Raw genomic sequence first — 25,518 nt, forward strand, 5'->3', positions numbered from 1 at the left:
CTCACAAAAGTGAGTACATCCCTCACATTTTTGTAAATTTTTTTTATATCTTTTCATGTGACAACACTGAAGAAATTACAATTTGCTACAATGTAAAGTAGTGAGTGTACAGCTTGTAAAACAGTGTAAATTTGCTGTCCCCTCAAAATAACTCAACACACAGCCATTAATGTCTAAATCACTGGCAACAAAAGTGAGTACACCCCTAAGTGAAAATGTCCAAATTGGGCCCAATTAGCCATTTTCCCTCCTCGTTAGTGTTACAAGGTCTCAGGTGTGAATTGGGAGCAGGTGTGTTAAATTTGGTGTTATCACTCTCACTCTCTCATACTGATCACTGGAAGTTCAACATGGCACCTCATGGCAAAGAACTCTCTGAGGATCTGAGAAAAAGAATTGTTGCTCATCATAAAGATGGCCTAGGCTTTAAATAGATTGCAAAAACCCTGAAACTGAGCACAGCACCATGGCCAAGACCAAACAGTGGTTCCACTCAGAACAGCCCTCGCCATGGTTGACCAAAGAAGTTGCGTGCACATGCTCAGATTCCTATCCAGAGGTTGTTTTTGGGAAATAGATGTGAGTGCTGCCAGCATTGCTGCAGAGGTTGAAGGGGTGGAGGGGGCAGCCTGTCAGTGCTCAGACCATATGCCGCACACTGCATCAAATCGGTCTGCATGGCTGTCTTCCCACAAAGAAGCCCCTTCTAAAGATGATGCACAAGAAAGCCCGCAAACAGTTTGCTGAAGACAGGCAGACTAAGGACATGGATTACTAGAATCATGTCCTGTGGTCTGATGAAACCAAGATAAACATATTTGGTTTAGATGGCATCAAGCATGTGTGGCAGCAACCAGGTGAGGAGTACAAAGACTAGTGTGACTTGCCTACAGTCAAGCATGGTGGTGGGAATGTCATAGTCTGGAGCTGCGTGAGTGCTGCCGGCACTGGGGAGCTACAGTTCATTGAGGTAACCATGAATGCCAACATGTACTGTGGCATACTGAAGCAGAGCATAATCCCCTTCCTTCGGAGACTGGGCTGCAGGGCAGTATTCCAACATGATAACTACCCCAAACACACCTCCAAGATGACCACTACCTTGCTGAAGAAGCTGAGGGTAAAGGTGATGGACTGGCCAAGCATGTCTCAAGAAATAAACCCTGTTGAGCATTTGTGGGGCATCCTCTAACGGAAGATGGATGAGTGCAAGGTCTCTAACATCCTGTGATGTCTGTGATGTCATCATAAAGGAGTGGAAGAGGACTTCAGTGGCAACCTGTGAAGCTCTGGTGAATTCCATGGCCAAGAGGGTTAAGGCAGTGCTGGAAAATAATGGTGGCCGCACAAAATATTGATACTTTGTGTCCAATTTGGACATTTTAATTGACTGACTGCCTACGTATATACTTGGTAATCTGCGTTTATACCCCCATGTCCTGCAAACTGAAAATTGACTGACTGCCTACATATATACTTGGTAATCTGCGTTTATACCCCCATGTCCTGCAAACTGAAAATTGACTGACTGCCTACATATATACTTAGTAATCTGCGTTTATCCCCCCATGTCCTGCAAACTGAAAATTGACTGACTGCCTACATATATACTTGGTAAATCTGTTTGTCACCACTGTTTCAACTCCATCTGTAGCCATGTTCACATTATTTCAATGTTTATTTAGCTATTAAGTCTTATCTAAATTATGGGCTCCCTTATGTTTACAATTTTGGCCTCTTGGTCCTCCTGTAATTTGAATGTGATGTGAACAGATTTGCTCTGCTAGCTGTGTGCCTTTATATCACCTCCTAATTGATTAATTGCCAGATTCCATCCACACCCAACACAGTATATAACAAGGCTTTCTTTACGGGGAACACATACAGGGGGCTGGGGTTCTTCCAAAGAAGTGGGGTTAGATAAATAAGTGGCACTTCTGCTCTTGCACTTCAGCGATTTGCACAAAGCAAACTACAAATGACTGCAGGTGACCCCAGTTTCAAATTATCTCATCTTCCTCTCTGAAACATGCACTCTTTACCTATCCTCCTTTTCACAATTGCTGCCTCTCTCCTCAAACTCTCTTTTCTTCACCCCTCTGCTCCACCCCACAATCTGTACATATCATCCTCACTTCTCCCCTCCCCCTATTACTGCACTCATCACCTCTTTCTAACTCTAAGCCCACTTGCTAACAAACCCCCCAGGATACTGAAGCATGTCCGCTCATACAAATCACATTCTCATACTACCTCCCTTACTCTTCTGCTTCTCCTAATCACTGGAGATATTTCCCCAAACCCTGGGCCTCCCTTATTTAACTGCGCCCAATACACCCATCACCATCACCCTAACCCTCTGACAGTAGTCGCAATCTACACAATTTAGTCTCCGTTCCTCTTCTTCCCAACGCCAGCCTCCCTCTCTTCTGCACCCTCTGGAACGCCCGCTCTGTCTGCAACAAACTCACCGCTGTTCATGACCTCTTTGTCACTAATTCCTTTAATCTACTTGCTCTCACCGAAACCTGGCTCCACGAACATGACACCCCTTCTCCTGCTTCCCTCTCCCAGGGTGACCTTCACTGGACTCACTCCCCTAGGCCTAATGGACGCAAGGGAGGTAGAGTGGGATTCCTCCTATCCCCCCAGAGCACCTTCCAGGTTATTCACTCTCCTCCCTCTTTTTCCCTCTCTTCATTCGAAGCCCACTGTATACGTCTATTCTTTCCTACTTCCCTAAGAATTGCTGTGATCTACCGGCCCCCTGGACCATTATCGACTTTCCTTGATGAGTTCTCTGCCTGGCTACCCTACTTTCTCTCTTCAGAAATTCCCACAATCCTTCTCGGTGTTTTCAACATCCCTGCTAATACAAACACTCCTGCTACTTCTAAACTTCTTAGTCTAACCTCTTCATTTGACCTGAAGCAATGGGTACAGGCTTCTACTCACTCTGATGGCAACACCCTTGACCTTGTATTCTCCTACCTATGCACTCCATGCAACTTCTTAAATAATCCTTTTCCTCTCTCCGACCATCACCTTATTAGTTTCTCTCTCCCCCTGTCTTCCACCACCTTTCCCTCCAATCGCCTAACCATCACCCGTAGAAACTTTCGCAACTTCAACTCCTCTCTCCTTTATTCTGCTACTGACCACCTCTATGACAAAATCTCTCCCCTGTCCTGCCCCAACCAAGCCACGTCCATCTACAATAAATCCCTGTCCTCCACCCTGGACAAGCTTGCACCCCTCACTACACGCAGAATCAGGCCTTGACCCCTACAACCCTGGCAAACAGATGACACTAAAATTCTCAAAAAACGTAGTTGCGCTCTTGAGCGTCTGTGGCACAAGACTAAGTCCCTCAAAGACTTCAACCAATACAAATCTGCCCTCCAAAAATACTATTCTTTCCTCCACACTGCCAAGCAAACCTATTTTACAACTCTTATTAACACCTTCTCATCCAGTCCCCGTAAACTCTTCTCTGCCTTCAACTCTCTACTTTGTCCTTCACTGCCTCCACCCACTGACTTACTCACTGCCAAGGAGATCGCTAATCACTTCAAAAACAAGATTGATACAATCCGTGATGAAATCTCCACTCTACAGGTATCTTCCCTAGCTAAGACCCCATGTCAACAGGTACAACTGACACTCCCCCTATTCAAATCTGCTACTACAGACGAAGTTGCTAAACTCCTTTCTATCGTCCACCTAACCACCTGTTCCCTGGACCCTATTCCCTCTCAAATGCTACGGCCGCCCTCTGACCCCATCCTACACTCTCTAACTCACATTTTCAATCTCTCCCTCACCTCTGGCATCTTCCCCAATGCTCTAAAACATGCACTGGTCACTCCCATACTTAAAAAGTCGTTCTTGGACCCTACCAATCTTAACAACCTATGCCCTATCTCCTTGCTCCCCTTTTCCTCTAAACTACTTGAGCGCCTGGTTTACAACCAACTGAGTAACCACCTCATTAAAAACAACCTTCTTGATCCCCTTCAATCTGGATTTCGCACTCAACACTCCACAGAAACTGCTCTTTTAAAACTCACAAATGGCCTACTAACTGCAAAAACCAACGGACACTATTCTGTACTCCTACTTCTGGATCTTTCAGCTGCCTTTGACACGGTTGACCACCCCCTCCTCCTCAAAAAACGTTACTCCCTCGGTCTCCGTGACTGTGCTCTTCAGTGGCTCTCATCCTACCTATCCCAACGCACCTTCAGTGTCACTTACAATTCTACTTCCTCCACTCCTCTTCCCTTCTCTGTCGGGGTCCCCCAAGGTTCTGTTCTTGGACCTCTTTTATTTTCAATCTACACCTCTTCCCTGGGTCAGCTGATAGCCTCTCACGGCTTTCAATATCATTTCTATGCTGACGACACACAAATCTATCTCTCCACCCCTCAACTCACTGCATCAGTCTCCTCACGCATCACTAACTTACTAACCGACATATCTGTATAAATGTCACACCATTTCCTCAAACTCAACTTGTCCAAAACCGAGCTTATAATATTTCCTCCCCCACGTGCCTCTTCCCCTGACTTCTCTGTCAAGAGCAATGGCAAAAGCATCCACCCGTCCCCACATGTCAGGGTGCTAGGTGTTATCCTGGAATCTGAACTCTCCTTTCGGCCCCACATCCAATCATTTTCCAAAGCTTGCCGCCTCAACCTCCGCAACATCTCTAAACTACGTCCCTTTCTTACCAATGAAACCACAAAGCTCCTGATTCACTCCCTCGCCTCGACTATTGCAACTCCCTCCTCATTGGCTTACCTTTAAATAGACTATCCCCCTTCAGTCCATCATGAATGCTGCTGCCAGACTCATCCACCTTACAAACCGCTCAGTGTCTGCTACCCCTCTCTGCCAATCTCTCCACTCTCCCAACTAATTAAATTCAAAATACTAACAATAAGTTACAAAGCCATCCACAACTCTGCCCCCAGCTACATCACTAACCTAGTCTCAAAATACCAACCTAATCGCCATCTCCATTCCTCCCAAGACCTCCTGCTCTCTAGCTCCCCCATCACCTCCTCCCATATCCGCCTCCAGGACTTCTCCCGGGGCCTCGCCCATCCCCAATCTGTCAGACTGTCTCCAAATTAATCCACCTTTAGGCGATCCCTGAAAACTTTCCTCTTCAGAGAAGCCTATCCTGCCTCCATCTAACAACTGCACTATTTTCTCCATTAGCTCATCCCCCACAGCTATTACCCTTTTGTATAACTTGACCCTCCCTCCTAGATTGTAAGCTCTAACAAGCAGGGCCCTCTGATTCCTCCTGTATTGAATTGTATTGTACTTGTACTGTCTGCCCTAAAGTTGTAAAGCGCTGCGTAAACTGTCGGCGCTATGTAAATCCTGTATAATAATAATTTTCACTTAGGGGTGTACTCACTTTTGTTGCCAGTGGCTTAGACGTTAATGGCTGTGTGTTGAGTTATTTTGAGGGGACAGCAAATACATGGTTATACAAGCTGTACACTCACTACTTTACATTGCAAAGTGTCATTTCTTCAGTGTTGTCACATGAAAAGATATAATAAAATATTTACAAAAATGTGAGGGGTGTACTCACTTTTGTGAGATACTGTATATTTACAGTATATATATATATATATATATATATATATATACACCGCCTGAAGTGTATCAGAAATAGTACACCACCGAATGCACTGTAGATATAGGCTGCACTGGATGCAGAGTATGGGTCCAGTATATGGGTCCAGGATTCTCAACCAGGCAGGTTGAAGGGCTCCAGTGTTTTTGCTTGTTTGGGAGGAAACTGACTTTTCTCATTATTTAGTAAAGTTCACTTTGGGACCTGGAGCCCGGGGATTTCTTAGAGATCCGGGTGGGATGAAATCCCCAGTCCTGGGTCCAGGTTTTGAGACTCACCAGCACACTGATTGTTCAGGTGTGTGTGGGCCTGATAGTAGAGTCAGGGCCATGGTTCTAGGCTCCACCCTTCCGAGGAGTCAAGGCTTGCAAGGGAGAACCCAGAGAGTGCAGGTGTGCACTGGAGAACCCAAAGAGTGCAGTTGTGCACCAGAGAACCCAGAGAGTGCAGGTGTCCACTGGAGTTGCCAGAGGAGACCCAAGCCTGACAGGGGTGAGGGCTCCATGTGGGAGCCTGAGCAGTGGTGCTGTTGCTGAAGAGAGCCAGACGGCTTGGTAATTTTGTTTGGAATTTTGCATGTGTGAGCCAGAAGTCTGAACATACTGTCATTTATTGCTGATGGTGAAAGCCCCCTGCGAGGGAAACCACTTTTGTTTTAATTTCTGGAACTTTGTTTGATTTTCTTTAATAAAAGTGGGCCAACAAGCCCTGAAAAGGAAATGTTTGTGGTGTGGACTGTTCTCGCTAGAAGGTGCGACACTTGAGCTAAACAACCCCCAATGTTACTATATATATATATATATATATATATATATATATATATATATATATATATATATATATGTATATGTATATATATATATATATATGTATATGTATATATATATATATATATGTATATGTATATATATATATATATATATATATATATATATATATATATATATATATATATATATATATATATATATATATATATATACAGTCAGGTCCATAAATATTGGGACATCAACACAATTCTAATCTTTTTTGGCTCTATACACCACCACAATGGATTTGAAATGAAATGAACAAGATGTACTTTAACTGCAGACTTTCAGCTTTAATTTGAGGGTATTTACATCCAAATCAGGTGAACGGTGTAGGAATTACAAGTTTGTATATGTGCCTCCCACTTTTTAAGGGACCAAAAGTAATGGGACAATTGGCTGCTCAGCTGTTCCGTGGCCAGGTGTGTGTTATTCCCTCATTATCCCATTTACAAGGAGCAGATAAAAGGTCCAGAGTTCATTTCAAGTGTGCTATTTGCATTTGTAATCTGTTGCTGTCAACTCTCAATATGAGATCCAAAGAGCTGTCACTATCAGTGAAGCAAGCCATCATTAGGCTGAAAAACCAAAACAAACCCATCAGAGAGATAGCAAAAACATTAGGTGTGGCCAAATCAAGTGTTTGGAACATCCTTAAAAAAAAAGAATGCACCGGTGAGCTTCCAAAAGACCCAGGAGACCATGGAAAACAACTGTGGTGGATGACCGAAGAAAACACCCTTCACAACAGTTGGCCAGATCAAGAACACTCTCCAGGAGGTAGGTGTATGTGTGTCAAAATCAACAATCAAGAGAAGACTTCACCAGAGTGAATACAGAGGGTTCACCACAAGAGGTAAACCATTGGTGAGACTCATAAACAGGAAGGCCAGATTAGAGTTTGCCAAACATCTAAAAAAGCCTTCACAGTTCTGGAACAACATCCGATCAACAGATGAGACCAAGATCAACTTGTACCAGAGTGATGGGAAGAGAAGAGTATGGAGAACCAAAGGAACTGCTCATGATCCAAAGCATACCACCTCATCAGTGAAGCATGGTGGTGCTAGTGTCATGGTGTGGGCATGTATGGCTGCCAATGGAACTGGTTCTCTTGTATTTATTGATGATGTGACTGCTGACAAAAGTAGCAGGATGAATTCTGAAGTGTTTCAGGCAATATTATCTGCTCATATTAAGCAAAATGCTTCAGAACTCATTGGACGGCGCTTAACAGTGCAGATGGACAATGACCCGAAGCATACTGCGAAAGCAACCAAAGAGTTTTTTAATGGAAATAAGTGGAATGTTATGCAATGGCCAAGTCAATCACCTGACCTGAATCTGAATGAGCATGCATTTCACTTGCTGAAGACAAAACTGAAGGAAAAATGCCCCAAGAACAAGCAGGAACTGAAGACAGTTGCAGTAGAGGCCTGACAGAGCATCACCAGGGATGAAACCCAGCGTCTGATGATGTCTAGACGTTCCAGACTTCAGGTTGTAATTGACTGCAAAGGATTTACAACCAAGTATTAAAAAGTGAAAGTTTGATGGATGATTGTTAATCTATCCCATTACTTTTGGTCCATTAAAAAGTGGGAGGCACATATACAAAGTGTTGTAATTCCTACACCATTCACCCGATTTGGATGTAAATACCCTCAAATTAAAGCTGAAAGTCAGAAAGTTAAAGCACATCTTGTCCGTTTAATTTCAAATCCATTGTGGTGGTGTATAGAGCCAAAAAGATTAGAATTGTGTTGATGTCCCAATATTTATGGACCTGACTGTGTATGTGTATATATATATATATATATATATATATATATATATATATATATATATATACAAGACTATACAGTACCTGACCGCGAGAATGTGTTTCCAGCATGATCCCATCGCGCTGGTTCTTGGCGACAGGGCACTGTATCTCGTGCTGGCTCACTCATCGGAAAAGTAAAACTGTTTTTTTCCTTTCGCGATGAGTGGCAAGCAATACTGACATGTGTCTGGTATGAATCAAGAGGGGGAACGCTGCGCCAAATTTTAAATAAAAAACCGGCATGGGTTCCCCTCCAGGGGCATACCAGGCCCTTAGGTCTGGTATGGATTTTAAGGGGAACCCCCTACGCCGAAAACACGGCATGGGGGTCCTCCCCAAAATCCATACCAGACCCTTATCTGAGCATGCAGCTGGCCGGTCAGGAAAGGGGGTGGGCATGAGCAAGTGCCCCCCTCCTGAGCCGTACCAGGTCGCATGCCCTCAACATTGAGGGGTTGGCGCTTTGGGGAAGGGGCCCCCTGCATCCCCCCCACCCCAAAGCACCTTGTCCCCATGTTTATGAGGACAAGGGCCTCTTCCCGACAACCCTGGCCGTTGGTTGTCGGGGTCTGTGGGCGGAGGGCTTATTGGAACCCGGGAGCCCCTTTAATAAGACGGCCCCCAGATCCCAGCCCCCCACCCTATGTGAATGAGTATGGGGTACATCGTACCCCTACCCATTCACCTGGGGGAAAAAGTGTCAATAAAAAAACACACTAGACAGGTTTTTAAAGTAATTTATTAGTCATCTCTGGGGGTCTTCTTCCAACTTTTGGGGTCTTCTTCCGACTTCTCTGCTCTCTCCGGCCTCTTCTCCCAGTGTCCGGTTCTTCTGCCAGTCTCCTGCCTCTTCTCCCGGTGTCCGGATCTTTTTCTGGGCTCCTCCGTTTGCCGCTCTTTTGCTAGCGGTGGCCCGGTCTTCTTCATCGTCTTGTTCCCTCTTCTCTTTTTCCAATGTTGACACGACGCTCTCTCCCACTGTAATGCTGTGTGCGAGGTGAGCGACGACTTATATAGGCAAGGGGTGTGGTCACCGGGTGATGTCACCCGGTGATCCCGCCCCTTATGATGTCACAGCCCCATCATGCCCCGGAACTGTGACATAAGGGGTGGGATCACGGGTGACATCACCCGGTGACCACGCCCCGTGCCTATATAAGTCAGCTATGCTTGCCGCTCATCGCAAAAGGAAAAAACGGTTTTCCTTTCCCGATGAGCAAGCCATCATGCCCCAGGACTGTAATGTCATAAGGGGCGGGATCACTGGGTGACATCACCCGGTGGCCACACCCCGTGCCTATATAAGTCATTGCGCACCTCGCACACAGCATTACAGCGGGAGAAAGCGTAGTGTCTACATCGGAAGAAGAGAAGAGGGAACAAGATGACGAAGAAGACCGGGCCTCCGCTAGCAAAAGAGCGGCAAAAGAGCAGAAGATAGCGGAGGAGCCCGGAAGAAGAACCGGACACCGAGAGAAGAGGCCGGAGCCTGGCAGAAGAACCGGACACCGGGAGAAGAGGCCGGAGAGAGCAGAGAAGTCAGAAGAAGACTCCTGAAGTCAGAAGAAGACCCCTAGAGCTGACTAATAAATTACTTTAAAAACCTGTCTAGTGTGTTTTTTTATTGACACTTTTTCCCCCCAGGTGAATGGGTAGGGCTACGATGTACCCCATACTCATTCACATAGGGTAGGGGGCCGGGATCTGGGGGCCCCCTTATTAAAGGGGGCTCCCAGATTCCGATAAACAACCAATGGCCAGGGCTGTCGGGAAGAGGCCCTTGTCCTCATCAACATGGGACAAGGTGCTTTGGGGTGGGGGCGCCCCCCTGCCCCAAAGCGCCCACACCACGATGTTGAAGGCATGTGGCCTGGTACGGTTCAGGAGAGGGGGCGCTCGTTTGTCCCCACCCCCTTTCCTGACCAGCCGGGCTGCGTGCTCAGATAAGGGCCTGGTATGCCCCTGGAGGGGAACCCATGCCGGTTTTTTATTTAAAATTTGGCGCAGCGTTTCCCTTCATGATTCATACCAGACACCTGTCAGCAATGCTTGCCGCTCATCACGAAAGGAAAAAACAGTTTTCCTTTCCCGATGAGCGAGACAGCTTGGCGCTGGCTCCCACGACGGGGCTCGTAGGTGTCAAATCTCGCCGATAACAGCGGCGAGATTGACACAATATCGCGGTCACCTACTGCATATATATTAATACACTGCCCGAAGTGTATTAGAAACATTACACCACCTAATGCACTGTAGATATAGGCTACAATGGATACAGAGTATATAAATATATATACGAGACTGTATATATGTGTATATATATATATATATATATATATATATATATATATATATATATATATATATATGTATATATATATATATATATATGTATGTATATATATATATATATATATATATATATATATATATATATATATATATGTATATATATATATATATATATATATATATATATATATATACTGTATATATTAATACACTGACTGCACTGCCTGAATATTGAGTAAACACTGAATATATAGTCTATGCTAATTGCACAGTATAGAGTTTGCAAACGGGCGAACACCCGATGTTCGAGTCAAACTTATGTTTGACCCGAACATCGAGCTCATCCCTGCACAGCTACAGTATATCCTAGTAGAAGCCTAGAATAAATTGTCATCACATTTTCCACCACATTAGCCTAAAGTAAATGGAGTAGGCCAGCAGTGGAACCAGGGGAACCTGGTCTCAGCCAGGACTAGTACTGTGGCCCAGTCTGCACCTGACATGTGGCCCAGAAGCCCTATGGCCAGTCTATGTATATACAGTTGTGCTCAAAAGTTTACATACCCTGGCAGAATTTATGATTTCTCGGCCATTTTTCAGAGAATATGAATGATAACACAAAAACTTTTCTTTCACTCATGGTTAGTGTTTGGCTGAATCCATTTATTATCAATCAACTGTGTTTACTCTTTTTAAATCATAATGGCAACAGAAACTACCCAAATGACCCTGATCAAAAGTTTACATATCCCAGTTCTTAATACTGTCTATTGCCCTCTTTAACATCAATGACAGCTTGAAGTCTTTTGTGGTATTTATGGATGAGGCTCTCTATCTTCTCAGATGGTAAAGCTGCCCATTCCTCTTGGTAAAAAGCCTCCAGTTCCTGTAAATTCTTGGGCTGTCTTGCATGAACGGCACGTTTGGGATCTCCTCAAAGTGGCTCAGTGATATTAAGGTCAGGAGACTGAGATGGCCACTCCAGAACCTTCACTTTATTCTGCTGTAGCCAATGACAGGTTGACTTGGCCTTGTGTTTTGGATCATTGTCATGTTGGAATGTCCAAATACGTCCCATGCGCAGCTTCCTGGCTAATGAATGTAAATGTTCCTCCAGTATTTTTTGATAACATACTGCATTCATCTTGCCATCAATTTTTGACCAAATTTCCTGTGCCTTTGTAACTCACACATCCCCGAAAGATCAGCGATCCACCTGATCGTTTCACAGTAGGAATGGTGTACCTTTTATCACAGGCCTTGTTGACTCCCCTCCAAATGTAGCGTTTATGGTTGTGGCCAAAAAGCTCAATTTTGGTCTCATCACTCCAAATGACTTTGTGCCAGAAGGTTTGAGGCTTGTCTCTGTGCTGTTTGGCATATTGTAAGCGGGATACTTTGTGACATTTGCGTAGTAATGGCTTTCTTCTGGCGACTCGACCATGCAGGCCATCTTTCTTCAAGTGCTTCCTTATTGTGCATCTTGAAACAGCCACACAACATGTTTTCAGAGAGTCCTGCATTTCACCTGAAATTATTTGTGGGTGTTTCTTTGCATCCCAAACAATTTCCTGGCAGTTGTGGCTGGAATTTTAGTTGGTCTAAATGACCTTGGTTTGGTTTCAACAGAACCCCTCATTTTCAACTTCTTAGATTAGAGTTTGAAAACTGCTGATTGCCATTCTTAATTCCTTGGATATCTTTTTATATCCCTTTCCTGTTTTATACAGTTCAACTACCTTTTCCCGCAAATCCTTTGACAATTCTTTTGCTTTCCCCATGACTCCGAATCCAGAAACGTCAGTGCAGCACTATATGAAAGATGCAAGGGTCTGTCAGAAGTCCAGGAACTCATTGACCTTTTATACACACACACCAATTACAAGCAAACAGATCACAGGTGAGGATGATTACCTTTAATAGCCATTCAAACCCCTTTGTGTTAACTTGTGTGCATGCTATCAGGCCAAAATCATCAGGGTATGTAAGCTTTTGATTAGGGTAATTTTTGTAGTTTCTGTTGCCATTATGATTTAAAAAGAGTAATCACAGTTGGTTGATAATAAATGGAAAATAAATAAACCAAGAGTGAAAGAAAAATTTGTGTTATCATTTATATTCTCTGAAAAATGGCCAAGAAATCATAAAGTCTGACAGGGTATGTAAACTTATGAGCACAACTGTATATATATATATATATATATATATATATATATATATATATATATATATATATTCACTTACAGTTTTCCCTAATCCCTCTGCAAAGTTTCACAAATACCTGACCCTCACCCTTGATCCTGGCAGTGAAGAAACCTAATTCAGCTTTCTTTGATGGGGGGCAATGATGCTGCACTGCTCCTATATCCAGAGCACATTTCCATTATACAGGTTGAACATGCTTTCACTGCAGTGAAAAAATGTTGCAGGGTGAGCGGCAATCAGCATTGTCATTGCTGAACAGGAATAAGCATTAGTTCAGAGGTTTGGATTTAATACGAATTTTCGTGTCCCTCATTGGGAATCGTCCAGATGAACACCTCACAATGCCTTGCAAAAAAAAACATTACTGGTCAAAGTCTTGCACCTTCATTCTGAACCCAATCTGAATATTTAGGACATTCAGAGGGATTTGCCTAATGGAGCGCCCTACAATGCATTGAAAAAAAAGCATCACTGGCGAAAGCCTTGCACTAACCTTTGATAAAGTGCACAACTTTTGCCATGATGGTGTTTGGCTAAAGTGCCCACCCTCACACTATAAAAGGCTGCTCCCAGCATATTTTTGTCAGTGTGTTGGAAATTAGTGAGAGTGAGGGAAAGCTGATAGTGTTTTTAGGGAGAGAGCGATTGCTAGTGCAGTGTGCTAATGCAGAGCTACTGTATACACTGTTGCTTTATACAGTACTGTATATTGCCACTGATGCGTTGTAGTGAATTCTAGTTAGCCACAATAAAGAGTAAGCGCACTTGCATTCACTGTGATTTGATTAGAACTAACTGTACCTTTTAGCACTACTTTTTTCATGTTTGTGTGACAAGTTCTGTTGCTGTGTTGCTTCTGTTCCCCCCTTTTTGTTTTATTTGGGTCATTTTTTTAACTCATTTTCTTTTGAATTCACATCCTTTTTTTCCTTTTAAGTTTATAAAAAAAAGAGAGAGGGGGTTATTATGCTTTTAGCATAATAGGGTTGGTGTTCTTATTTTATTTTATTTAGTTTTTTCCTTGAGCTATTTATTTGTGATTCATTTTGTTTGGGTAGCAGCAACATGAAGTTGTCAGGCAGACTGCAAATGCTGCCATCTGATTGCAGTGGAGCTATGCATACAATTGTGCTGCAGTTTAGTACTCTAATGCCCCGTACACACGATCGGACATTGATCGGACATTCCGATAACAAAATCCATGGATTTTTTCCGACGGATATTGACTCAAACTTGTTTTGCATACACACGGTCGCACAAAGTTGTCGGAATTTACGATCGCCAAGAACACGGTGACGTACACCACGTACAACGAGACTAGAAAAGGCCAGTTCAGAACCAAGTGCGGCACCCTTTGGGCTCCTTTTGCTAATCTCGTGTTAGTAAAAGTTTGGTGAGAGATGATTCGTGCTTTTTCAGACTCGTGGTTTTCAGATTGTTTTCTGCTGTTCAGTTTGTGCTTGTGAGTTTGTGTCTGCTCTTCAGTGTGTGCAGCGAGTACCAATGACTTTGTCATTGTGTTCTTGTTCATTCATTACTGTTTTTCAGGTCGCTCTTCACAGGCCTTGCTGTTCTTCAGTGCATTCTGTTACTTCGTTCTGAGCAGCCGACCGTTTTCTAGCCATGTTGCGTATACATACTCCTCGTAGAGATTGTGCTGTGCGGGGGCTTGGTGTTGGGGTCCTGACCTTGACACAAATCCAGTCCATGAACAGGGTGGGGAGGAGTTCATGGACCAAGAATTGGTTGCTTCAGCGTGACCAGTTCTGTCACATGCCTTTGCTCCATGAGATCCGTGAGAATAATCCTGATGATTTCAGGAACTTTCTTAGGATGACGGACCCCGTATTTCACCATTTGTTGGCTTTCCTGACCCCTTATATTAGCAGGCAGGATACCTGCATGAGGCAAGCCATCACTCCGGAGCAGAGGCTAGTCGCCACCCTGCGGTACTTGGCGACGGGGAGAAGCCTGCAGGACTTGAAGTTCTCAACAGGCATCTCCCCCCAGGTTCTGGGAATCATTATCTGTTCTGCCATCATCCAGGTCCTGCAGAAGGAGTATATTAAGGTAAGATTTTTATCCTTTAATATCACATTTTATTGTATTTAATGTTTGCTAATATATTGTATTTCTTTCCTCATTCCCTAATTACCGTGATTGTAATATGCTGTGAATGTCCCCTTTGTCCTCATGCATGCTGGATTGTTATGTCATTTTTTTTTGTCCTTCATACATATTTGCCTTCACTAACCTCCCCAGCATGGTCTCCTGGCCCTATATTCACCTCATGTAGTCGATTAACAATGTATTTTATCAGCTCCATAGTAGTGCTTTACCCCAAACACCCCCTAAAATGTTTTTAAATGTGATTTGTGCTTTAAATTCAGGCAGAGTGCCAGAGGCTTTTTTTTTTGGGTCCCCAAATCATTTGGAACCCTTCCTCCCCCCAACTGTTAAGTCAGCTGATAAAAATTCTCTATCTATCCTCAATCATCTATCTGCTGACTTTGCCAAACCCATACACACTATAGCCATCTCTTTTGTGATCAGATTTATGGATGAATTCCCCAAAGCATGTAGTGCAAGGGCCTGCCTGTATACTTTCAAATGGTACTGTTTAAAGTTTTTGTATCCTATTATTATCCTGATAGGTAATAGCAGAATGTCCAAATGTGCTAAAATGTGTACAATGTGTATTTATATCTTTGTATTATGACACTTCTTACCTGTCCAGTGGGCTGCCAATAGTGTAACTAAGGAGGGGCTGGCCAAAGTAATACCCATTATTTAGGCATTCATCTCTCAATGAAGTGGAGAGGGTTACCTGTCCAAGAGCTCCCCCCCAAAATGTTAGAAATGGCCCATGAGAGGGGAGGGGAATCTGATAGGTGTACCTTATACTTTGGTTTTTAAAAACTCCCTCAAATAAATGTTATCTTGATGTTGGCCAAGAATGTTTGTGTCTAATCTCCTTTCCCTGTTTATGTGCTATGTGACTAATTTGTTTTTCTTGTTTGACTCCACAGTTTCCTTCCACGCCACAGGAATGGCAGACTATGGCCTCCCACTTTGCCCAGCGGTGGGACTTTCCTAACTGTGGAGGGGCAATTAATGGGAAACACGTCCACATCGTCCCACCACCCAACTCAGGGTCATACTATTTCAACTATAAGGGGTTCAATAGTATTGTGATGTTGGCGGTGGTGTCGGCTACTTACGAGTTCCTGTATGTGGACGTAGGGAAGAATGGCCGGATGTCTGATGGTGGAGTCATCGCCCAGACGGAGTTCTACAGGCGTCACCAGAATGGCAGCTTGGACCTGCCACCTCCAGAAGACAATGTGGAAGGACTAATAAATAAATAAAGTTACGCTAGGAAAAATAATTGTGGAAAAAGACATAAATAATACATATGCATAAATAATTAAACGCACGACGTGAACTGTGAAACATAACGTGAAAAACAATTGCAAAGTGCAGTACATGAAACATATAATAATGTCCACAATTTATAGCGTGAAGGGATAAGTACACACAACTTATGTGTGATAAGTTCCAAGGTGGGAAATAATACGGTGAGATATTAAGAAACTCCCAGGGGCTTGGATGGTGGACGAATGAATCACAATAGCAGAGCGGCAATCTGTATGTGCAGACCCTTACCAGAAAAGGTGCACCCCCTCCAGCGCAGGGTCATGTGAGCAGACAGATTACCCTCTGTAAGAAGCTGTAGATATGTTGGTATCTGGTGTCTCAGATGTCCGGTTCACTCAAGTTGATAAAGATGTCAGACGGGGAGCGGAGAAAAACCCGATAACATAGCTTCTCTAGCTCTGAAAAGAGACCCACTCGGGCTCCGAGCACCGAGTGGATAAGCAAGAGAATAGGGGACGCTGATCGTGTAGTAGAAAGCGTATTTATTAAATAGATGTGTGGATAACCCGCAAATGACAGTACAAACAAACAGTAAAAAGCTGGCTAGACAAACTAAAAACAAAACACCCGCGTGCCGGGGTCACATGTGGCGTGATGACGTCAGCACAATGCACTGCCCTAAGTGTTTCGCAATACCTTGCGTCTTCCTGGGGCCAGAGAAGCTATCTTATCGGGTTTTTCTCCGCTCCCCGTCTGACATCTCTATCAACTTGAGTGAACTGGACATCCAAGACACCAGATACCAACATACCTACAGCTCCTTACAGAGGGTAATCTGTCTGCTCACATGACCCTGCGCTGGAGGGGGTCCACCTTTTCTGGTAAGGGTCTGCACATACAGATTGCCGCTCTGCTATTGTGATTCATTCGTCCACCATCCAAGCCCCTGGGAGTTTCTTAATATCTCACCGTATTATTTCCCACCTTGGAACTTATCACACTTAAGTTGTATGTACTTATCCCTTCACGCTATAAATTGTGGACATTATTATATGTTTCATTTACTGCACTTTGCAATTGTCTTTCACGTTATATTTCACAGTTCACGTAGTGCATTTAATTATTTATGCATATGTATTATTTATGTCTTTTTCCACAATTATTTTTCCTAGTGCAACTTTATTTATTTATTTGACTTTTTTCACCATGGAGATATTATATGGTTTTTAGTTGCTGCTCCAAACACACTATCTAGCACGGTATTTTTTTCTTTATTAATGTGGAAGGACTCCCATTCGTCTTTGTTGCAGATGAAGCGTTTGCGCTGGGGGACCATCTTATGTGGCCATTCCCGATGAGGACCCTCACCCTGGACCAAAGGATTTTTAATTACCGGCTGGCCAGAGCCAGAAGAGTGGTGGAGAACATGTTTGGAATCATGGCCAGCCGGTTCCGCCTATTTCTTACACCCATACACATGGCGGAGTACAAACTGATGAATGATGAAGAAACTCCTGCGCTGTCAGAAATACCTATGCTAAGGGGCACTGCTGCAACACCTAAAATGGCTGATCCAAACAGACAAAAGTGGTATGAATAAAGTGAGTGGTGATTGCGCTGTGATAAAAAGGGGAAGGGGGGAAGAGGAAGGGGAAGGGGCTAACTCAAATGTATAGAGAGGTGAGTGAAAAAATGAAAACATTTTACAAAAGGTATAATGAGCATGAGGGCTAGTATCATACTAGCACATGAAAAAATATTGTAGATACTGAAACAAAAGAAAAGAAAATTCTCAGTGCAAAAGGGCTATTATCATACTAGCACATATGTGGTAACTCAGCAAATACTTATTGGTGACTCCAAGTAAATAAATAAATGGTGAACAATCCCACCACCTTGTTGTACAAAGTGCTCAAACAATGAGTCATCAGTTCCAGAAATGCAAAATGAAAAAATTATACAAAATATAACAGTATAATGAAATGTAATAAAGTGCGATCTCATGGGCCCTAAATCCGAATAGACCGAGGAAACAAAATTGCCTAAAATATATAAAAAGCTGTAAAATGAGTGACAAATACAGTGTGGGTACAAAAAAAAATGAACCAAATAAAAATATATAAATCAAAAAAAGTCCATGTTCATGAGGGCTAGTATCATACTAGCACATAAAAAATATTGTAAATACTAAAACAAAAAAAAAAGAAAAGAAATCTCAGTGCAAAAGGGCTAGTATCATACTAGCACATATGTGGTAACTCAGCAAATTCTTATTAGTGACTCCAAGTAAATAAATAAATGGTGAACAATCACACCACCTTGTAATACAAAGTGCTCAAACTACGAGTCATCAGTTCCAAAAAAGGCAAGTCGACAAGCCACAGGAAAGGGAAACAAAGTCTTCAGTGGGGACACCTCTGTGCTCGCAAGCAGCTCACCTTACTGCTGCAAGACAACAGCTTGTAATCCAATAACAGATCGCCAGCAGGCAAGGGTCCCATCCAGTAGTTCAGGCGATTCGGGTGGTGGGTGTGCAGGATGGTATATAAAAAACATAAGCAGACAGTATATAGTATAACTCCGTGGCGGCCAGAGTGGAAAAAGGGACAGGACACAGAAGAGGGATGCACTCACTTTTGTAAAATGAGTGTGGATGTAATTTCAACGAACGCCGAGTTCGTATACCTCAAAAGGGTGTCTTCAAACCGTCCCCATTTGCTCAATGCCCGTCACAATGGGATGAATATATGTGGAGTGTTGGAAGAGAGTGCACATAGCGTGATCCCATATATAAATCAGTTTATTAGGTTAAAAACAACATGGTACACTTACATTTAGCAGAAGGCTATAGTAAAAAACATCCACGAGCACCGAGCTCGTATCCTATCGTCATGGATGGGACCCTTGCCTGCTGGCGATCTGTTATTGGATTACAAGCTGTTGTCTTGCAGCAGTAAGGTGAGCTGCTTGCGAGCACAGAGGTGTCCCCACTGAAGACTTTGTTTCCCTTTCCTGTGGCTTGTGGACTTGCCTTTTTTGGAACTGATGACTCATAGTTTGAGGACTTTGTATTACAAGGTGGTGGGACTGTTCACCATTTATTTATTTACTAGGAGTCACCAATAAGTATTTGCTGAGTTACCACATATGTGCTAGTATGATACTAGCCCTTTTGCACTGAGATTTTTCTTTTAATAAGTATTTGCTGAGTTACCACATATGTGCTAGTATGATACTAGCCCTTTTGCACGGAGTACAAACTGAATCATATCATCCTGGCGTGCTGTGTTCTACACAACTTTTTACGGCAACATTCTGCCAACTATGCTGGCTCAGTTGGGCCTGAGGCTGGAATTCAAAATGAACCAACCCTGACGGCGCTTGAAAGTGGCCGTCCTGGCTTGCCCCCCCTGAGTGCCCGTGATGTCCGGCTAAGATACCTTGAATACTTTGTGGGTAGGGGGGCTATCAATATGCCAGACAATGTCTGAAACCATTTTCAAATAATAAAAAAAATAACTACTAAAATCTTTGGTGACATTTACTGCTTGTGTTTCTTTTAGCTGACCCTGACAGAAATGTGGTGAGTCCTGAAAATGGCGTGATTGTGTAACATTACAAAGCACTGTTGGGTGTTATTTACTAAAAGCAAAGACACTTTGCACTACAAGTGCACTTGAAACACTTGTAGTGCAAAGTGGATTTTCCCTTAGGAAATAACCCCCATTGTCACAGAAAACACCATATAGAGCACAACAAAAGTTTTGGAGCGTTGAAACAATAATCCACACATTCTTGATTAACAATCTTTTTAATACCAGCACAATCACATGTGCATTTAGAAAAGGTTTTTAAAACAAACCAACATGTTTGTTGTAGAACAATTTTTGGGGTCACATTAGAAAAAGTAGAAATGTCCATTTAAGATAAAACAGGCATGTTTAAAACCAACAAGAAAGACACAAATCTTGAACTTACAAAGTTCACATTTGGTAGAACTTGAAGGCAATATCAGACATGAGTATTTACAAACTGTGTTTGATATTGCGTTCAGATGGGGTGAAGTCACCCCTAGAAAAGCCAAATTTTGAAGATGTACACCAATTGCCGAATGTCAACATGTGCTAGCTGCCATCACGGGGGATCAAGGGACGTGTTTTGTGGGTGCAACCCCTTCCTCACAGCTACTTTATTATTGAGGAAGGGGTTGCACTCCCAAAACGCGTCCATTTATCTCCCGTGATGGCAGATAGCACATGTTGGCACACTGTGTGCCTCTTCAAAATTTGGCTTTTCGAAATATGTCCAAAAATGGTAAAAATTTTTAGCTTACAAAAAGCGCCCAAAAATAAGGGATTTTGAGGGGTTTTAAACTCTCCCTAAAACATCAATGATGTTCTTCATTTTTTGTTGAACATCATTGATGTTTTTCAGGATGTTTTCCAAGTCCCTATTACACCCCATGATCTCCCCGATCAGGATCTGTGCACTTTCAGAGGTGAAATGCCCTGGATCCACAACATCACGATCACCTAAAAGGATAGAAACAAAAAAACACCATGTATTATAAATATGCCGGCATCCATCTCTTAACTGAACCTGTGGTCGCAGACACTCACCTGATGTGGTGCCAATTTCCACCACGTCTTCCTCCTCCTGCTCTGCTTGGCTTGGGTGGATTTCCCCTTGTTCCAGAGGTGGGGGGTCTGTGGTCTCCTCGGATGAGGGGTGTCCTCCGAGTCTTTTATCCCCTATGTAAAAAAAAATAGGTATACTTAACACACAGATATTTGATGGCAGAAATAGGAATATGAAACATTGCTTGGAAGTGGGGTACAATTGTCTATTTTGGTGTTCCAAGATGTAGAATTTGTAGTATCCTTTGTCAAGCTTCAATACTTTATCTGTTTTGTACAAGCTTCACAGATGGAGACACCCCTATAGTATACACTGGAGCACCTGTGTGGGCTCCCTAATAAAAAGGGTGTTCATGTGTCCCACACTAGTGCTCCAGCGTCCAGATGTGAAAACTGCTGCTGAGTGTCCTCTCCTTACACAGAATCTAGTTTGCATTTCATTCTAGTTACAAACCCATCTACACAATCAAATTATTTTCACACAATAGGCCATAAAAAATGTTGGCAAATGCATATGGCCAAAACAATGGTGTTTTCTAGGCTGAATGAACAATGTTTTATACGAACGAATAATGTGCCCGTGAACATGAAAGTTGCCATTTTAAACTGGATAACAGTTAAGAAAAGCACATGGAGCAGCACGAACGTAATAAACATAAAGAATAGGCACACAGCACAACTACTTACTTTTTTGCAGCACTCTCCAGATCTTTCTGTACTGCTCGTGCTCTCTTAATTTTAGGTCCGACCACTGTTTCCTGAGCTGATCTTTCGATCGTTGTACCCCGAAATTCCGGTGCAGACTCTTGACCACTTTCGCCATGATCTTGGCCTTTCTGACATTGGGGTTGGGGTAAGGTCCATACTTCCCGTCATAGTCGGCCTTCTTCAGGATGTCCACCATCTCCAACATCTCCCCAAAGGGACATATTTGAGGCCTTAAATCATCTCCTTCTGGATCGGGACGTTTCAGGCTCCAGGCTTTCCTCCCCCTCCTCCTCGTTGCTGCAATTGTCTGACACCTACTGTGTCTCCGCAATGTGCTCTTCCCCCACTGCGCTGAATGAGAAGGGGCGGGGAATAGAATAGAAAGAATGTCAGGGGCGGGCGGAGTTTCACGCATGTGCAGTGTGTATAAAGCGTAACACGCGTGCGTAGTAGGTACGATCTGTGAGCGGAGGAAGGAGTATCGGAGGCGCCGATCATGATAATGAAGGTAAGATCTAAACTTGGGCCTATACTGCTTCTAGATTGAGGCCTATATTGTAACAATATTAGGAGAGTTTTGCCTGACATTAGGGTTTGTCTTGTGTTGTGTCTTGCAGAGAAAATGGATGGCTTCAATGACCACAACTTCCTCCCCCTGTTCATAGACAAGTACAGGGAGCTGCCTTGTTTGTGGCAGGTGAAACATCCACATTATAATCATAAACAAAAGAGGCAGACAGCGCTGGAGAAACTGCTGGAGTTGGTGAAGCCGGTGGTCCCCACAGCAACCATCCCTTATTTAAAAACCAAAATTGGTGGCCTGAGGAGCACTTATCTTAGGGAGCGCAAGAAGGTCACGGATTCCCAGAGATCCGCAGCAGATGACGTTTATGTCCCCAGGCTCTGGTACTATGAGAGACTTCATTTTCTATCAGACCAGACTGGAGTCAGGGAATCCCTCTCAACCCTTCCTTCCACTCTTCCTTCCACCCCAGCTGAAGCTTCCGATGTCCAACCTGGGACTTCCAGCCAGGAAGAAGTGGAGGAGCCCAGCTTGAGCCAGGTATAGCATTCTTCTACAGATTTCTGGTCAATAAAGGAATGATCTTTACTAGATGTTATTATTGATCACTAATTGCTGATTTAATAAAGGTGTTTACATATCAATAGACAGTAGTGGGCAAAAATAAATGGGGCAAGAATGAAAAATGCTGGGATAGTCTTTTATATTTGTTAACATTCAATTTGCAACAGTCATGATATGAAAATTGTGTGTGATTGATGAAGTAAAAACTAAAACTATGTCCCTTTTTCATACGCAGGAAGACCTCAGCCAGGACGAGGCTCTGGAATATGGCACACAGGAGGAGGCTGTGGAATGTGGCAGCCAGGAGGAGGCGGGGGTTAGTGGCAACCAGGAGGAGGCGGGGCTAAGTGGCAGCCAGGAGAAGCCTGGGACCAGTAGGAGCCTGAATGAATCGCAGGTTCCTCCCCTCCGCCTTCCAAACAAAAGACCCAGGAAGGGGAGTCACGTGCAGGATTCAGCACTCAGGCTGATTCAGGAGGCTTCTGCGTCCCTCAGAGCCACCCCCACTCCTGAAGAGGCATTTGCCTGCATGGTTACCACCAAATTGAAGGGCATGCAGGAGGGCCAACGCCAGCTGTGTGAGGACCTTCTTTATAAAGTCTTAACTAAGGGGGTGAGGGGCGAAATCACACCCAATACCCACGTGATTGAGTTGGAACATTCTCCTCCTCCTCCTGCCACAACTACACCACCACAGCCACAGCGTGGAAGGAAGCATGGAAGGAAAACCAGATAGTGATGACCCTGGGTTCAGTCTGGTCTGACAAAAGATGCAGGCTCTTGTATGACCACAGCCTGGGGACACAGATGTCATCTGCTGCTTTCATGATCTCTGGGACTTCTGGACCAGACTGCACTCCCTTATATATGGACTCCTCAGGTCACCAATTTTGCAGTAAAATAATTGATGTGTGCCCTGGGGGTCAAAGGCTTCACCAATTTCTGCTGTTTCTCCAGCATTGCCTCCCTCTTTGTTTGGTTCTGAGCCCTTAATAAAGGTTTTTTGGTTTCAATTAGACTCACCTATGTGTGTTTTCATTCAAAAAGGACAGTTTGTTTGTGAGGAGGCAGGTACATTTCAAAATACAATGTGAAATTAACAAGAGACACCAACACCAAGCAACCTCCTTGAGATTAAATAATACAATATAATAATGGTGTTGTGGTAACTTGACACACAAAACACACACAAAAATATTCTGGATGTTAAATAACTAAAAAAAAACAAAAAAAAACAATATCTGCCTTGAAAAAAATACAAACCAAAAAAAAAAAAATCACATCAGGCTTTAAAAATAAAAAAAAAAAAACACAAAAAAAATGATATAGATTTTTGGTCAGATGTGACAAATCATAATATATTGAGGGAATCACGATAAATAATAAAGAAAGAAGTTTGTGAGAACTCTGTGTGAATATCAGCAGCAAAACGATTTCGTTCTTCCTGCATTATAAAGAAGAAGAGAGTGCGCTGTATTAAACAATTTTAAAGATTGCAGCCTGACGAAAGTGCTCTATCCATTCCGAATGCTAATTTTACCAGACCGAGCTGTTCCGTCTCGGAATTTTTTCTGAGCATGCGTGGCACTTTGTGCGTCGGAATTGTCCACAACCGGTCGGAATTGACGCGATTGGATTTTGTTGTCGGAAAATTTTATAGCCTGCTCTCAAACTTTGTGTGTCGGAAAATCCGATGGAAAAAGTCAGATGGGGCCCACACACGGTCGGAATTTCCGACAACACACTCCGAACACACATTTTCCGTCGGAAAATCCAACCGTGTGGGGCATAATGCCCCGTACACACGATCGGAATTTTCATCCAAGGTTTTTCCGACGGAATTCCTCTCAAGCTTGGCTTGCATACACACGGTCACACAAAAGTTCTCTGAACTTTCGACCGTCAAGAACGCAGTGACGTACAACACGTATGACAGCACTAGAAAAGGGAAGTACAAAGCGATGATTCTGAGCATGCGTGTTTTTTTGCGTGTTAAATATAAAAGTTTGCACAGAGCAACTCTTAGGGGGCTTTTTATATAATTCACTCAACTTTAACTCAGAATTCACAAATGTTTTCAAATGAATCTAATTATAAAATGAGAAACATTCAAAATTGCTCTGATCCATAAGGAATATTAAAGTGCTACAGCTAAAGTAGCTAAAAATTCAAATTTTTTTTTTTTTTCCATAATAATATTTATTGACCGATGCATAACACAGAGAACGTATACAGTGACAGGGATATTACAAGGTACAGATTGTTCCACAAGTCTGAGATACAGATAGATAACATAGGCATAACCAATATCAAATTCAAAATATTAGGTTGTACATCAGTCATTTAACAGATTGTCTTAAGTAACCCTTTTAAGGTGAGTATTGAAGGAGTATTATAGCACCATTCGGAGGGTAAGGGTTATGAGAGAAAAGAGAAATAAAAGAAAAGAAGAAGGGGAGAGAAAAAGGAAAGAGGGGTAAGAGGAGAGCAAATGGGGGGGAGGGAGGAAAAAAGAGGCACGAGGGGGGAGGGGAGGGGGGGATCGAGTTACACAGAGAATAAGCCCTACAATAGTGAGGCGAGGGGAGAGAGGAACTGTAGGTGGGGGATTGGTGAGGAAATAGGGAAAGAAATGAGGGGTGGGGAGGAAGGGAACAAGGTCTTCCCCCCTGTCTCCATCCTGCCCCCCCGCCCCGGCGTAGCTTCTTCTGCCTTCTATCCCCTAAGGGGGATAGTTGAAAAGGTTCAGGGGTTATATTCACCAAATCGCTGAGACAGTTTGAAGTGTGTCCAACAGGCCCATGTGGTCGTAAATTTTTGGATGCGTTCCTGTGATATATGGACCAGCTCCTCCATCTCCTCTATTTTGGAGATCCTACGAAACCACTCTCCAATCGTAGGGGCGGACGTGGATCGCCAAT

Source organism: Aquarana catesbeiana, linkage group LG03 (assembly GCF_042186555.1).
Source record: "Aquarana catesbeiana isolate 2022-GZ linkage group LG03, ASM4218655v1, whole genome shotgun sequence".
Classification (NCBI taxonomy): domain Eukaryota; kingdom Metazoa; phylum Chordata; class Amphibia; order Anura; family Ranidae; genus Aquarana; species Aquarana catesbeiana.